Genomic DNA, 15,000 nt, shown 5'->3' with positions numbered 1-15,000 from the left:
GGGAGGGGTAGGGCAAGGAGGAGAAGGCAAAGAGGGGAGAAGGGAGGGTAGGGAAGGGAGGGAAGGAAGGGCAAGGAGGGAAGGGAGGGGTAGGGAAGGAAGGGAAGGGCAAGGAGGAAGGGAGGGAAGGAAGGGAAGGAAGGGAAGGAAGGGAAGGAAGGGCAAGGAAGGGGAAGGAAGGAGGGTAAGGAGGGAAGGAGGAAGGGAAGGGCAAGGAGGAAGGAGGAGGGAAGGAAGGCAAGAGGGAAGGAGGGAAGGAAGGGAAGGGCAAGGAGGGAAGGAGGGGTAGGGAAGGGAAGGAGGGAAGGGGAAGCAAGGAGGGAAGGAGGGTAGGGAAGGAAGGAAGGAAAGGGGAAGGAGGGGAAGGAAGAAAGGAAGGAGGAAGGAGGGTAGGGCGAAGGAAGGCAAGGAGGAAGGAAGGAGGGAAGGAAGGGCAAGGAGGGAAGGGGAAGGAAGGAGGGAAGGAGGAAGGAGGGGTAGGGGAAGGAAGGAGGGAAGGAGGGTAGGGAAGGAAGGAAGGGCAAGGAGGGAAGGAGGGGTAGGGAAGGAAGGGAAGGGAAGGGAGGAGGGAAGGGAAGGGGGAAGGAGGGTAGGGAAGGAAGGAAGGCAAGGAGGGGAAGGGAGGTAGGGAAGGAAGGCAAGGAGGGAGGGTAGGGGAAGGAGTGGAGGGAGGAAGGGAAGGAGGAAGGAAGGAGGGAAGGAAGGGCAGGAGGAAGGGAGGGTAGGGAAGGGAAGGAATGATGGAAGGAGGGAAGGGAGGTAGGAAGGGAAGGAAGGGCAAGGAGGAAGGGAGGGTGGGAAGGGCTGGAAGGAGGGCAGGAGGGAAGGGAGGTGAGGGAAGGATGAGGGGAAGGAGGGAAGGAGAGGAGGGTAAGGGAAGGAAGGAGGGGTGCAAGGAAGGGAAGGAGAAGGGGAGGGAAGGAGGGGGAAGGAAGGGAAGGAGGGAAGGGAGGTAGGGAAGGAGGGAAGGAGGGTAGGGAAGGAAGGGAAGGCAAGGAGGGAAGGGAGGGTAGGAAGGGAAGGAGGCAAGGAGGGAAGGGAGGGGTAGGGAAGGAAGGAAGTAAAGAGGGGAAGGAAGGAAGGAAGGAAGAAGGAGGATGGAGGGGTAGGGAGGAGCAAGGAGGGAAGGAGGGTAGGGAAGGAAGGGAGGGAAGGAAGGAAGGAAGGCAAGGAGGGGATGGAGGGGAAGGGAAGGAATGGCAAGGAGGGGAAGGAGGGGTAGGGAAGGGGAAGGAAGAGGAAGGAAGGGAGGGGTAGGGAAGGAAGGAAGGAGCAAGGAGGGAAGGAGGTAGGAAGGAAGGAAGGGAAGGGCAAGGAGGAAAGGAGGGTGGGAAGGGGGATGGAGGAAAGGGCAAGGAGGGAAGGAAGGGTAGGGAAGGGAAGGGAGGGAAGGAAGGGAAGGGCAAGGAGGGATGGGAGGGTGGGAAGGAAGGGAATGGCAAGGAGGGAAGGGAGGTAGGAAGGGAAGGGAAAAGAGCGAAGGAAGGGAAGGAAGCAATGTTTGGAAAAAGAAAAGGGTGAGGAAGAAAGAGAAGGAAGGAAGGAAGGAAGAAGTCTAGTGAAGATAAAAAGGAGGGTAGTTAGGGAAGAAGGAAAGGATGGCAGGAGAGGAAAGGAAGGGAAGGCAAAGGGAGATGGGTAAGGAAGGTGGTATGAATACAGTTAACTGACGTCTAGGGTTTGATTTGTGTTGAAAAGATAGCTAACTGGGACATAACATAATTGTAAGGTTAAGTGAAAGCAAATGGTACAATTTCACTTATTATTAAAACTTAACCTAATAAGACAATTAATTAGAACACATATGACAAAATAGGCAATGACAAGAATAAGTGGTTTGGCTCTGAGGTGATTAGTTATAGTTACAATTACACATAAGGAACTAAGTATGAAAAATTATCTTTGAGAACCAAACAAGAATTACAAATGTGGAACGAAATATTAGTTCACCAAGGTGTTTTAGTTTAGAGCAGAATTACACATAAGGAATACAAATATATATGCAAGCGAGAATGGGTATGTGTGTGTAAATGTGTGTGTCAGACCCCGTGGTAAACCCTGTTTAGCTCACGATAAGTTGAAGAGTCCTTGTGTCCTCGGGGGAAGTGAGCTACCTCGGATGAGACTGCCGGGGTTAGTTCTTCTAGGAGATTTACCCCCTAGGGGAACGGGCCTTTGTCAAACGACGGCCCGTCGCAGAGAACCCGCCGCTGGCGTGCGGCGGGTGGGGACGCCTCCGCCGCCACAGCCACAGCTACGGGTAACAGCCGGCGAGCAGCGACGGAGGCACGGGCTATCTGGGCAGGCGCCCAGCAGACACCCGTAGCGGTACTCGTGCGAGCAGCCGACTGGTCGACTTGACCGCGGAGAGGTGGCCCAACGCGAGGATAACCCCACCAGTCCACCTCGCCTCCGTAGAAGGGCCACCCGGCTGCTCGCCCGAGGAGTGCTGGCGTTCCACTGCCGGGGTTATGTTGTTGTTGTTGTTGTTAAAGATTTACCCCTAGTATCACTAGGGGAGCGGGCCCTTGTCCGAAGACGGCCCGTTAAGAGGGTAAAAATGCTCCCTCCCTGCGCGGGGGAGCACGGCTTAGCCTAATGGCGGCCAGTAGCAAGTGCCGACAAACCGACTCTATCGACGATCGAAATCTAGCCGACCGAGTCGGTCTGTCGACGAGGAGCGTGTCTCTGCCGGGTTTGTTTGTGGAGGTTATTTATAACCTCGGCGGCGAGACGAGTCCGCAGTGTGAGGCTTCGTGATATTCAATTGAATGATGGGTGAAGCCTTGGTGTGGAGTCACGAGTCCTCGAGTGAATGCGCTTAGTGCGGCTGGAGCTTCGAGGATTCGTGCGTGAGTTGGTTATTGGTGAAGCGGTGAAGTGGTGATGTGATGGCTCGCTTCGAGGCTCGAGTAGACGAGGGTACCATTACACCCCTGCTTAGAAACGACGTAACGACTGGAAGGAGGTAGTAGTGAGGCGTAAAGATGGTGGGACCCTCGTCATTAGGTGGTAGGTGGGCGAGAAAGGGCGTCAGCGATGCAGTTGTCACGCCCTTGATGTGAACTTCGACGGCGTAGGGCTGAAGCATCAGAGACCACCGGAGGAGGCGTTGGTTAGAGAACTTGTTGCGATGAAGGAAGGTCAGGGGGTTATGGTCTGTGTATACTTGTAGAGGCTGGCTACCGGCTTGTAAACAGTGCTCAAACCTCTGGATGGAGTTAATTATGACTTTCAGATCATGATGTTGCGTTTTCTGATCATCTTGTCCCTCGGCTCCCTGCTTGCAACGATACCCATCCACCTGAAGCCTGGCGCCTCACGGCACACACACATGAGAGGTCTTCCTCATAGAAGATGCTCCTCGTAAAATATCCATATACTTCCTTGACCAACACCACAGACACAGTCAGGATAGTCTCAGAAAAACTATTCGGCATGGCAGACCCCATACGGGCAACCAAGACAAGGGAATCAAAGGCACCTTCTAGTACCAACTCTCTGAATCCTTTTCAACTACTGGAGGATAGGATTCTGTTCTTACGTGGAAAAGTTGATGAGGTAGACATGGATTATAGTTTTCACTCAGTTCACTCTCGGGTAAAGAGAGGGTTGCTCAACATCGTTGGGTCCGCCTCCAAGTTCCTCTTCGGTACGGCAACCGACGAGGACGTGCGCGATTTGCGGGACAACTACGCTCCTTTGCTGCCATTCATATTCCATTTCAGACGGCGGATGTGTGAGGCACACGAAATTGAGGTACACGAAATTGTTCCACTTCCCTTACCCTTTCCGCTAAGGACGGTGTGTTAGCCCTGGACACGTCCCCGTCTTGTCTTAATCGCGAAGGATTTCGCTCTGTATTCAACAGGTAGCTACTCCTCTTGCAATATTGCAAGGAGACGGTCTTCAGGGGATTCTATTGCTCTGCGTCTCTCTTTGCCTTCCTACCGGTTCGAGGGTGTGCGAGATCACCACACCCGGGTGAACGCGTCTGATGCTCTTTCCTGTGACCTTACAAGCAACTACCCCAACACCTGTTTTCCTCTGAATTAATGTAACGGTGTACCGGGGGCGTTTAAGCGTTGATTAAGACTCAGCTTCCTTAAATCGAATATATTCTTAAGCCTATATGTACAGGAGCGTCTGAGCGAGAGAGAGACTGCGGTGTGAGTCTTTCGGACTCTCGTGAAGGAGTGACGAGTTACAGATTGGAAAATAATGAAGTTACAATTGGTCACGTATGTCAAGGTGACCTCCACGCTTAATGAAATGCTTTGTATACAAACTGAGACGGTAAACACTGACGGACGACATTCCTATAAGGTGGCGTGATCTATCTGTCGTGGGTTTTTTCCATTGACAATTGTATGCTAATTCGTGGTGATATTAAATAATAATAATAATAATAATAATAATAATACATTGATATCCTACTATAACATGCCGGCAACGGGCCCGTGATGGGCCCTTCTTTGTAAACATAATATAGAATAATCAATTTCCTTTGACACACACACACACACACTCACACACACCCTACTGTGTGTGTGTGTGTGTGGAGAGAAAGAGAGAGAGAGAGAGAGAGAGAGAGAGAGAGAGACTAACGAAGCGAGTAAACAAACCAAGACACGTTTCCGACAAGACTGGGCGATAGAGTGTCTCCAACAGCTGCGGCGCCTTCCAAACACACAAGTTACTGTAAGTGTTTCAGTCACATTCAAGACACGCAACAGTTTTCCTCATTTACTTGATATCCTTCTAAATAATCTCGTAATATCTGAGTCACTGGTCCCGGTCTGGAACTCTTCCCTCAAGCAATATTTTCGTATCAAAGGAATGGCGGAGGTAGGGAGAACCTGACACATCGGCAGTCTCCCCAACACCCCGCACCTTACAGGACTGGAGCACACTAACACACCTGGGAGGGGAGGAGCCCGTGCAGCCTAGGAACTCTGGCGCACCACAAGCAGAAGGAACCTGGCTCAGTATTCTCAGACGTTTTCGCCTCGCACATCAACAATTTCCAAAGGCTGAAGGGGTCTAATGCGTGTTTTGTTACATTCATGGCACAGAGGAATGATCAAACTACCACCAGGGTCATAAAATTACCCCGGGAATGCCCACAACTCCTAGGAAAACCTTGCCAAATGTGTGCTCCTGGGCGCCCGAAGGTTTGAAAATACGGGTCCTGGCTGACCGCCGATACTGCTTAACTGACCTAAGGGAGCGAGGAGAGCTTAACACACCGACGCAAGTGTCTTCTATAGCTTACAGCCTAGACACGACTGATGCTCGTTTTGTTAACCATCTCGGCGCCCAAGCTCACTTATTTGCCAAGGCTTTCGTAGGAGTTTTGGGCATTTCCCGGGGTAGCTTTACGACCCTTCTGGCAGATTAGCCATTCTGCTGTACCGTGAACCAAAAGGAGCACTTTGTGTCGAGTGTGGTGAATTGAGACATTTTTCCTTATTTGGTTCTGTACTCTAAGCCATAAGAGTGAAGCAGTTTATATTCAAGCTGAGTATGGAGGGGTAAGTGACCAGTTCGCGTGCAAGTGTACAAGACTTTATTTATTTATTTATTTTGTACAAAAATAGAAGGTCACTGATTCAGTCAAGCAAAATGCGGTGAGGTGAGACACTTCTTGGGGTGAATTGAGACATGTGTAAAACTGTTTTATATGGTAAATAAACAAACATCCTCTTACTTGTTGTTGAATTTACTTGATCTCTAAATGAATTAAGATCAGTTCAAACAAAATACACACCTTTCAGACATTTAGTTAGCTGTTTTTTCACCCTTTGGAAAATACCATGATGAATTTGTATACCGGGTAGCTAGTAAAAAAAAGTAACCTACATACTGCTACTTTCTGTAAGTGCCAGGGAAGTGGTTACATCATGCTGTGTTTTACATGCATTTTAAAGTCAGCAGAAGCTTTATCAATTTCCCTAATTGTAGAAGGCGGTGTGCCTGACAATAGCACTGGTCCACTGATCAAGTGATCATATTAACCTCACCAACATCATCACGTTTGGGTCAGTCCTACTGAGTGTTCATCCTTCTTTCTAAGAATGTATTCGTTACACTGGTTTTCCTAACTTTTAGAACTCTTCCTATGTATACCCTCCTATCATAGGTTACTACAAAGTATTTCTCTTCCTCAGGGTAAATCTTCACAAATTTCCTAGGAACAAAGCTCACATAAGCGTCTTGCTCAAACTGTATCATAATTTTCTTATGTTGTCAATGACAGGATCCACCACCAGGGTGCAGCACCAGCCAAATGTTTGACAGCACTTGCTAAAATGTGTGTCAATTCACCTCACAACTTTTTTTTGTTGGGGTGAATTGAGACAAAGTTATTCAGTCTATATCAGCAAAAATATTGAGGACATTATATTTCTATTTAATTCATATTAAACCTGAACTATTTACCAATCAACATGCAAAAAATTTTGCATTTAAAATCTCAAATAACTTCAGGAGAGTAAAATTACCCAGATTATTGTTTTTGGAACACGAAATTTCGCGGGGGTAAGAAATCTTACCCTTAGGGAGAATGGATTTTACATGCTTTTAACAACTTCCTACTGAAAAGTTGTATATACAAAATTTGTAGGTCTAGCCTAGGCGTATCTAATGAGCACAACAGCAAAAGCATGTTGAATCAAGCAACTTCGCAATATTGACTGTCTTAATTCACCCCCCAAATGTTGTCTCGATACACCCCACTCGACACTATTAGAATTAGACTGACCTCCTTGTTGATGAGAGGGGTGGAAGCGTCTGACAATACCGCCCTAACACACACGAACAGACATGGAGAGGGAGGGACGCGGGCCACCTAGAAGCTCTGGCTTACCTCAAGACGGAGCTGAACTACCCTCGGTGAAGGAAGGTGGCGCCACGTGGAGGCGAAGGAGTAACTCGCCTGGGAAAGAGGAGAAATTGAGAGTTAGTGAACACCTCGACGACGGCAACAAAGGGACGAGGCGATGCTAGGCAACTGGGGAAAGGAGAAGAGATAGAATGAAAGAATGGGAAGAAATGGAGAGAGATAAAAAGACGAAAATGGATGCGTGCATTCTGACAAAGAGAAGAAAAAAGAGAAGACAGTGAGTACCGAACTGAAGAAAGGAAGAGGAGAGATGCGATCCAGGAATGAAAAGAAAAATATCCAAAGAAATTAAGAAAGAAAAAACGAAAATACAGCTGTTTGATAGGACAAGACAAGACAAGAGAGTGAATTACGAACTGAAGAAAGGAAGAGGAGAGATGCGATCCAGGAATGAAAAGAAAAATATCCAAAGAATAGGAGAAAGAAAGAAAAAACGAAAATACAGATGTTTGATATGACACCAAATAAGGCAAAACAATGCGCAGAGAGGAATTTCCTTAGCCCTCGCGTCTGTTTGTTCTTTTTTTTTCAGTATATTATTTTTCTGCATTATTCGTAACAAACAAGTCTTTCAATGAGTGCATCTATCCATCTGGCTCTCTACATAACACCTGTCAGTCTGTCCGCCTATCTGTCTATGGCCATTTATCTGTCCAACCGTCCACACTGTATTGCCCAACATCGCCTTCACTTTATCTCCACACAGCCGCAGCGCGTCATCAAACACACGAGAAAATAATCCAGACCAGGAAAGGGTTTACCGGCGCCGAGGATCGAACAAGCGACCAACGAGATGGGAAAGCCACTTCTTAACCAGTCGGCCAGAGAGGTGCCTCCTCGCAAAGTGAGTTTTGGGAGGCTGGCCCATCAGGCCGGCCAGCTGCACTGCAATACTTCCACAGCGGTGGGTGGTAAGTGTGAGGGGAGAGGAGTGCAGGGCGAACACACACACACACGCAAAAAAAAACACTTTGTAGCTCAGCAGTAAGGCTTTGCGCCGTCAGGCTTCGCTGCCTGGCAGGCGAAGGTTCGAGCCCCGCTCAGGCCGGGATTATTCCGCTAACAAGGAGCGATTACCGTCCCTTCTTGAGCACGGGGGAGCAAGGGTGTGTGGCGTGTGAAGGTCCCGTCATTGCCCAGAGATCGACTAATGAGCCTTGCTCTAAGCGGGAGGGGACTTGCTGGCGACGACGCGCCCACCTGGCCTGGTGATCAGGCCGTGATGAATTACATGTATTCTAAGCAACAAAATATCACTCTACGGTATATTATTGATATATTTCATTTACAAGTATACATCATTCTCTCTCTCTCTCTCTCTCTCTCTCTCTCTCTCTCTCTCTCTCTCTCTCTCTCTCTCTCTCTCTCTCTCTCTCTCTCTAAGGATGTGTGTGTGTGTGTGTGTGTGGGAGGGGGGTACTATGAGTGTGTGTAAGTAAATATTTATTGCTATTAATAAATACATATACAGAGAGAATTACATTTAAAAAAATTCAGCGACAGTCTGAACCGAAGCTCCTGACAGACAGATGTCAATTTATAGATGTTTTATTCCACCTGTAACACATAAAAAATTTGACATATAAAATACAACCTAACAATATATACATTCCTTAGCGAGTAGTTTACTAGTATATATCTTCGTCTCATCAGCTCTCCTCCTACAACTGATAGCATTCTACCTTTTAAATTCCGCCGCGATGTTGCCTCTCTTTCTATCTTCTATCGATATTTCCACGCTGACTGCTCTTCTGAACTTGCTAACTGCATGCCTCCCCCCCTCCCGCGGCCCCGCTGCACACGACTTTCTACTCATGCTCATCCCTACACTGTCCAAACCCCTTATGCAAGAGTTAACCAGCATCTTCACTCTTTCATCCCTCACGCTGGTAAACTCTGGAACAACCTTCCTTCATCTGTATTTCCTCCTGCCTACGACTTGAACTCTTTCAAGAGGAGGGTATCAGGACACCTCTCCTTTCGAAATTGATCTTTCTTTCGGCCACCTCTTTTAATTCTTTTTTGGGAGCAGCGAGTAGCGGGCTTTTTATTATTATTTTTTTGTGTGTGTGCCCTTGAGCTGCCTCCTTTGTTGTAAAAAAAAAAATAATAATAATAAAAAAAAAAAATATATATATATATATATATATATATATATATATATATATATATATATATATATATATATATATATATATATATATATATATATATATATATATATACAAAAAAAATGTAGGGCTGCAAGGGTTCTGTTGTATTTTTTGTTCTTTTAAATTTTGGGAAACTGCTTGTCTTGAGTAGTTCTTTTATATTTAGTGGCAAGCTGTTAAAGAGTTTAGGGCCAGTGCATGGTCTACTATTTTTACGTAAAGATGTTCTACACTGTGGACAAAATCAAATCTACGGTACGTTATTGCTTTAGTCTGGTGTAAGTCATCCACAGATTTAAATATTTTATTATCTGAAAAATTTGAAAACATTTTATGAATCAGTAATAATAAGTATTTATGTATTAAACCTAATTTATAAATCTCCAGTAAAGAAAAAAATGTCGGACACGAAATCAAACTTACCTAAAAAAATACACCTGACAACTTTCTTCTGTGATACGGGCATATGGCAATCCTGTTTAGGAATGGCGGCCATGTGCTGCCCAGATGGGTACACAGTATGGCAGGCGAGGGCAGCACAATGTGTAATAAACACTGATCAGAGCATCTGTACGTAGTGAGATTATACCGAGTCTTGTACATTATTCCACACACTTTTGAGATTTGAGTGCACACTTCATATATATGTACATACTTTCAAATGCAAATTTTCGTCGATTCGTATCCCAAGGAATTTTGTATGGCTGAAGATACTTAATATTTCGCCTTCTCACTGCAATGGAGGCAGTTTTTTTTTATAGATCCGTTCTGAAAAAAGCATACAAGTAGATTTAGAGACTGAGTTTTGATCTATTAGATCTTATCCATTGATGGATTAGATTCAGCTCCGTTTTTGCGTTTAATTAAATGTAGGGAGCAAACATCTTTGTCAGCTTATAAGAGACTAGTATCATCTGCGCATATAATATAAAGAAACTTAGAGCTAGCATTTATTATATCATTAATGTAAATAAGGAAAAGAATTGGTCCTATATTTGATCCCTGTGGCACGCCTCTCGATATAAAAATAAATTGTGAATAAGTGTTGTTACAGATTAGTTTGTGATCTAGGTAGAACAAAGATAACTGAAGAAGTTGTAGTTGTAGTGTGTGTGTGTGTGTGTGTGTGTGTGTGTGTGTGTGTGTGTGTGTGTGTGTGTGTGTGTGTGTGTGTGTGTGTGTGTGTGTGTGTGTGTGTGTGTGTGTGTGTGTGTGTGTGTGTGTGTGTGTGTGTGTGTGTGTGTGTGTGTGTGTGTGTGTGTGTGTGTGTGTGTGTGTGTGTGTGTGTGGTGGGTCGAGCTCCTCATTTAACGCCTGTTTACTCCATATTTAATCAAGTTAAAGAATAATCACATATACCAAGACATGCAGAAGACATCGGTGTACCAGTGACTTTTGGGATACAAGATATAATATGTGACACCAAGCCGGATGCCGGTGTTATCAGGCGGTCTGTGTGCGGCGGCTGAACCTTATAAATTACCGACCTGGTACAGGGATATTCTCTGTGCTCTGTAGCCGATAACTGGTGATATAAGTGTATACAATATATACATAATCGCAATGGCCAAATCATTAAGCGAGTTGAAGAAAATGCAGCGCACCCAGTCCCCCCCCGCCTGGGGGGGGACCATAAACTCCCCTTCTGGCTGCCGACTTGAGAGGTGTCCTGATAACTCCTCGAACCTCCTCCTTATCAATTTCTGCAACATTCGCGGTCTCCGTTCTAATTTTCATTCTGTGGAACACCATCTCTCCTCCTCTAAGCCTCACTTTCTCTTCCTCACCGAAACACAGGTTTCTGAGGCTACTGACAGCAACCTCTACTCTGTTCCCTCTTACTATCTCTATCCTAAATTTCAATCCAAAGCTGGATGTTGCGCCTACGTGAGCAACGACACCACTTGCTCTCGTGCCCACGACCTTGACTCTTCTGAATTTTCCACCATCTGGCTAAGACTTCATTGTCATTCTATTACTAAATACATCTGTGCTGCTTATCTCTCACCCAACTCTACTAACTATGTAAAACTCTTTGATTATTTGAACTCTAAAGTGGAGCACATCTTGACTCACTCTCCCCTTGCTGAAATCTCCATCTTGGGAGATTTCAATGTTCACCACCAGCTTTGGCTTTCATCCTCTTTCACTGACCAGCCTGGTGAACAAGCCTACAACTTTGCTCTCCTCAACGACCTAGAGCATGCTCTGCGCATCACAGAGGTGATTGTCTCTGGAATGGAGGCATACATTCCACGTACTTTCTCTGCTCCTCATGCTAAAAATCCTTAGTTTAATCACGCTTGTTCTCGTGCTATTAAAGATAGAGAGGCAGCTCACAAAAGGTTCTAGAGCCTTCGAACTCCCACTACCTTTGATTTATACATTTCAGCCCGGAATCGTGCCAAATCTATTCTCCGACTTACCCAAACTTCTTTTATAAATAGAAAATGTCAACACCTTACTTCTTCTAATTCTTCCCGTGACTTCTGGCATCTAGCCAAAAATATCTCCTTTCTGGGCATATTCCTCCTACTCATCCCCCCTCTGACTCCTTTATGCCTGTTATTAAGATTCTTCCTAATGATGTTTTCTATGCCCTCTCTGGCCTCAACTCTCAGAAGGCTTATGGACCTGATGGAGTGCCTCCTATTGTCCTTAAAACTGTGCTTCTGTGCTGACACCCTGCCTGGTCAAACTCTTTCGTCTCTGCCTATCAACATCTATCTTTCCTTCCTGCTGGAAGTATGCCTTTGTACAGCCTGTGCCTAAGAAGGGTGACCGCTCCAATCCCTCAGACTACCGCCCAATAGCTTTACTTTCATGTCTATCTAAAGCTTTTGAATCAATCCTTAACCGGAAGATTCAAAAGCACCTTTCCACTTTTAACCTTCTATCTGATCGCCAGTATGGATTCCGCAAGGGGCGTTCTACTGGCGATCTTCTTGCTCTCTTAACTGACTCTTGGTCATCCTCTCTTAGCAGTTTCGGTGAAACTTTCTCTGTTGCGCTAGACATATCGAAAGCCTTCGATAGAGTCTGGCACCAGTCTTTGCTTTCTAAACTGCCATCTTTCGGATTCTATCCCTCTCTCTGTTCCTTTATCTCCAGTTTCCTTTCCGGCCATTCTATCTCTGCTGTGGTAGACGGTCACTGCTCTTCCCCTAAACCTATCAACAGTGGCGTTCCACAGGGCTCTGTCCTATCACCCAATCTCTTCCTGTTATTCATCAATGATCTTCTTTCCATAACAAACTGTCCTGTCCACTCGTACGCCGACGACTCCACTCTGCATTATTCAACTTCTTTCAATAGAAGACCATCACAACAGGAAGTACACGACTCCAGACTGGAGGCTGCAGAACGCTTAACCTCAGACCTTGCTATCATTTCCGATTGGGGCAGAAGGAACCTTGGGTCCTTCAATGCCTCAAAAACTCAATTTCTCCACCTATCAATTCGACACAATCTTCCAAACACCTATCCCCTATTCTTCGACAACACTCAGCTGTCACCTTCTTCAACACTAAACATCCTCGGTCTATCCTTAACTCAAAATCTCAACTGGAAACTTCATATCTCCTCTCGCTAAATCAGCTTCATCGAGGTTGGGCGTTCTCTATCGTCTCCACCAGTTATTCTCCCCCGCGCAATTGCTATCCATATACAGGGGCCTTGTCCGCCCTCGTATGGAGTATGCATCTCACGTGTGGGGCTCCACCTCACAACTCTTCTGGACAGAGTGGAATCTAAGGCTCTTCGTCTCATCAGCTCTCCTCCTCCTACTGATAGTCTTCTACCTCTAAAACTCCGTCGCGATGTTGCCTCTCTTCCTATCTTCTATCGTTATTTCCACGCTGACTGCTCTTCTGAACTTGCTAACTGCATGCCTCCCCCACTCCCGCGGCCCCGCTGCACACGACCTTCTACTCATGCTCATCCCTATACTGTCCAAACCCCTTATGCAAGAGTTAACCAGCATCTTCACTCTTTCATCCCTCACGCTGGTAAACTCTGGAACAATCTTCCTTCATCTGTATTTCCTCCTGCCTACGACTTGAACTCTTTCAAGAGGAGGGTATCAGGACACCTCCCCTCCCGAATTTGACCTTGCTTTTGGCCACCTCTTCTGATTCTTTTATGGGAGCAGCGATTAGCGGGCTTTTTTTTTATTACTGTTTTTTTTTTGTGCCCTTGAGCTGCCTCCTTTGTTGTAAAAAAAAATATATATATATATATATATATATATATATATATTGGCGGCACCAGAGCCTGGGAACGGGCAAGCTCAACTACTGGAGCTGGTGAGCAACCTAGTTGGCGAAGTGACAGAGTTGAAGAAAGTTATTACCGCACCTGACAGCAGTATCAACGTGAAGATTGACAAACTACAGACATAGATAGAGAAACAAGGTGAAATAGTTGCCAGGCAACAACGATATTTGGAAGCCATGGACCGAAAGGAGAGAGAAAAGAATCTGGTAATAACTGGAGTGCCAGATGAAGATGAAGCTTTGGAGGGTGCAACAACGGAGCAAGACAAAATTAACAAAATCTGGTCTGAGGTGGATGCCAGGGAAGTTGTCCAGTCACACCGGAGGTTGGGGACCAGAGGTGACACCAACAGACGACGAGCTATACTGGTTACACTTGACAGCATGGAGGCAAAGGACAGGATTCTTACTAAGGCAAGTAAACTTAAGCAGGCGACGGGAGAATTTAACAAGATCTACATAAAGAAAGACGTCCACCCCAGCATCCGGGGAGAGTGGAGGAGGCTGCGTGCAGCGGAGAGGACTGAAAAGGAGAGACTGGAGAATGCTGGGTGTGTGATACGCCTGGACTCACGGGAGAGGAAACTCTACAGGAATGGAGTCGTGACTGACGCATGGAACCTGCAGTTTTTTCTAAGTAGACCACAGCATGTAAGAACTATGAAGATGTTGTCGTGGAATATCAATGGAGTTAAGAAAAAGTTAGAGAAAAAACATGTTCATGAGCTACTTCAGCAATATGATATAATTAGTCTAAATGAAGTTATGACACCATTACCCGTTGCATTTCCTGGTTATATCTCATAATTATAGAGTTCTGTTAGAGGTTCACTTGAGCGAGGAGGCACGGTGCTATTAATTAAGAACTATTTATCTGAATCCATTGTAAGTGTAGATGTTGGTATCGAGGAGCAGATTTGGGTTCAATTGCGATATGCACCAAAGTATTTATTTGATTTTTGTTACGTTCCCCCAGCGGATTCCCGATATTATTCTCGTGACTCGTTTTCTGCAAAACAAGAAAAATTGAAGACAAGTGAAATGTGTAAGGAGTACTGTACACTTGGAGATATGAACGCAAGGTTTGGTCATATGTTCGTTCACTCCTGGTTCAAAGTGAGTTGCCAGATATTGATAATTATTCATACCCAGTATTGCCTGATGATGTACAATTACCAAATGAAAATGCATTTATATTGTCAAGTGTATGTAAGGAATCAAAGTTATTGGTGCTTAATACCGTGCCAACTCCTGCCAACCATTTTGTGAGCAATTAGACATATTTATAAGAAAGGTAATGAATGGGTATCAGAGTTGGACACTTGTGTTATGAGTCCCTCGATGGTGAGCAGAGTGAGCGAGTTTTCTGTGATTCACAATGCTTCGTTACCATCAGATCACGCACCAATTAGTGTAACATTATCTTTGCCCGACGTAGACCTAGAGAACTTGTGTACTCGTGCTCATCAGTTGGGGGGTTACACAGTGCCTCATAATGATTCTGGTTATAGAACGGTGGCCAAATATATAAGAATTAATGATGCTGATGAAAGGTTATTTTTGCATAATATACAACAAACATATGTTAGACAACATTAATGGTGATGCCAAATATGTGACTGACATATTATACCAGTGTGCACGTAGCAGTAAGCGTGAGGCCCGGGAA

General features: G+C 45.6%; 1 protein-coding gene across 1 annotated transcript in view; it reads right to left on the bottom strand.

Annotated features, from left to right (window-relative positions):
• LOC126999335 (uncharacterized) overlaps positions 1-15,000 on the bottom strand; it is a 52,107-nt gene that overhangs the window by 17,226 nt on the left and 19,881 nt on the right. The window lies entirely within an intron of this gene.

The sequence above is a fragment of the Eriocheir sinensis genome, chromosome 1 (genome assembly GCF_024679095.1).
Source record: "Eriocheir sinensis breed Jianghai 21 chromosome 1, ASM2467909v1, whole genome shotgun sequence".
Taxonomy (NCBI): domain Eukaryota; kingdom Metazoa; phylum Arthropoda; class Malacostraca; order Decapoda; family Varunidae; genus Eriocheir; species Eriocheir sinensis.
This window is presented reverse-complemented; position numbering and strand designations above follow the sequence as displayed.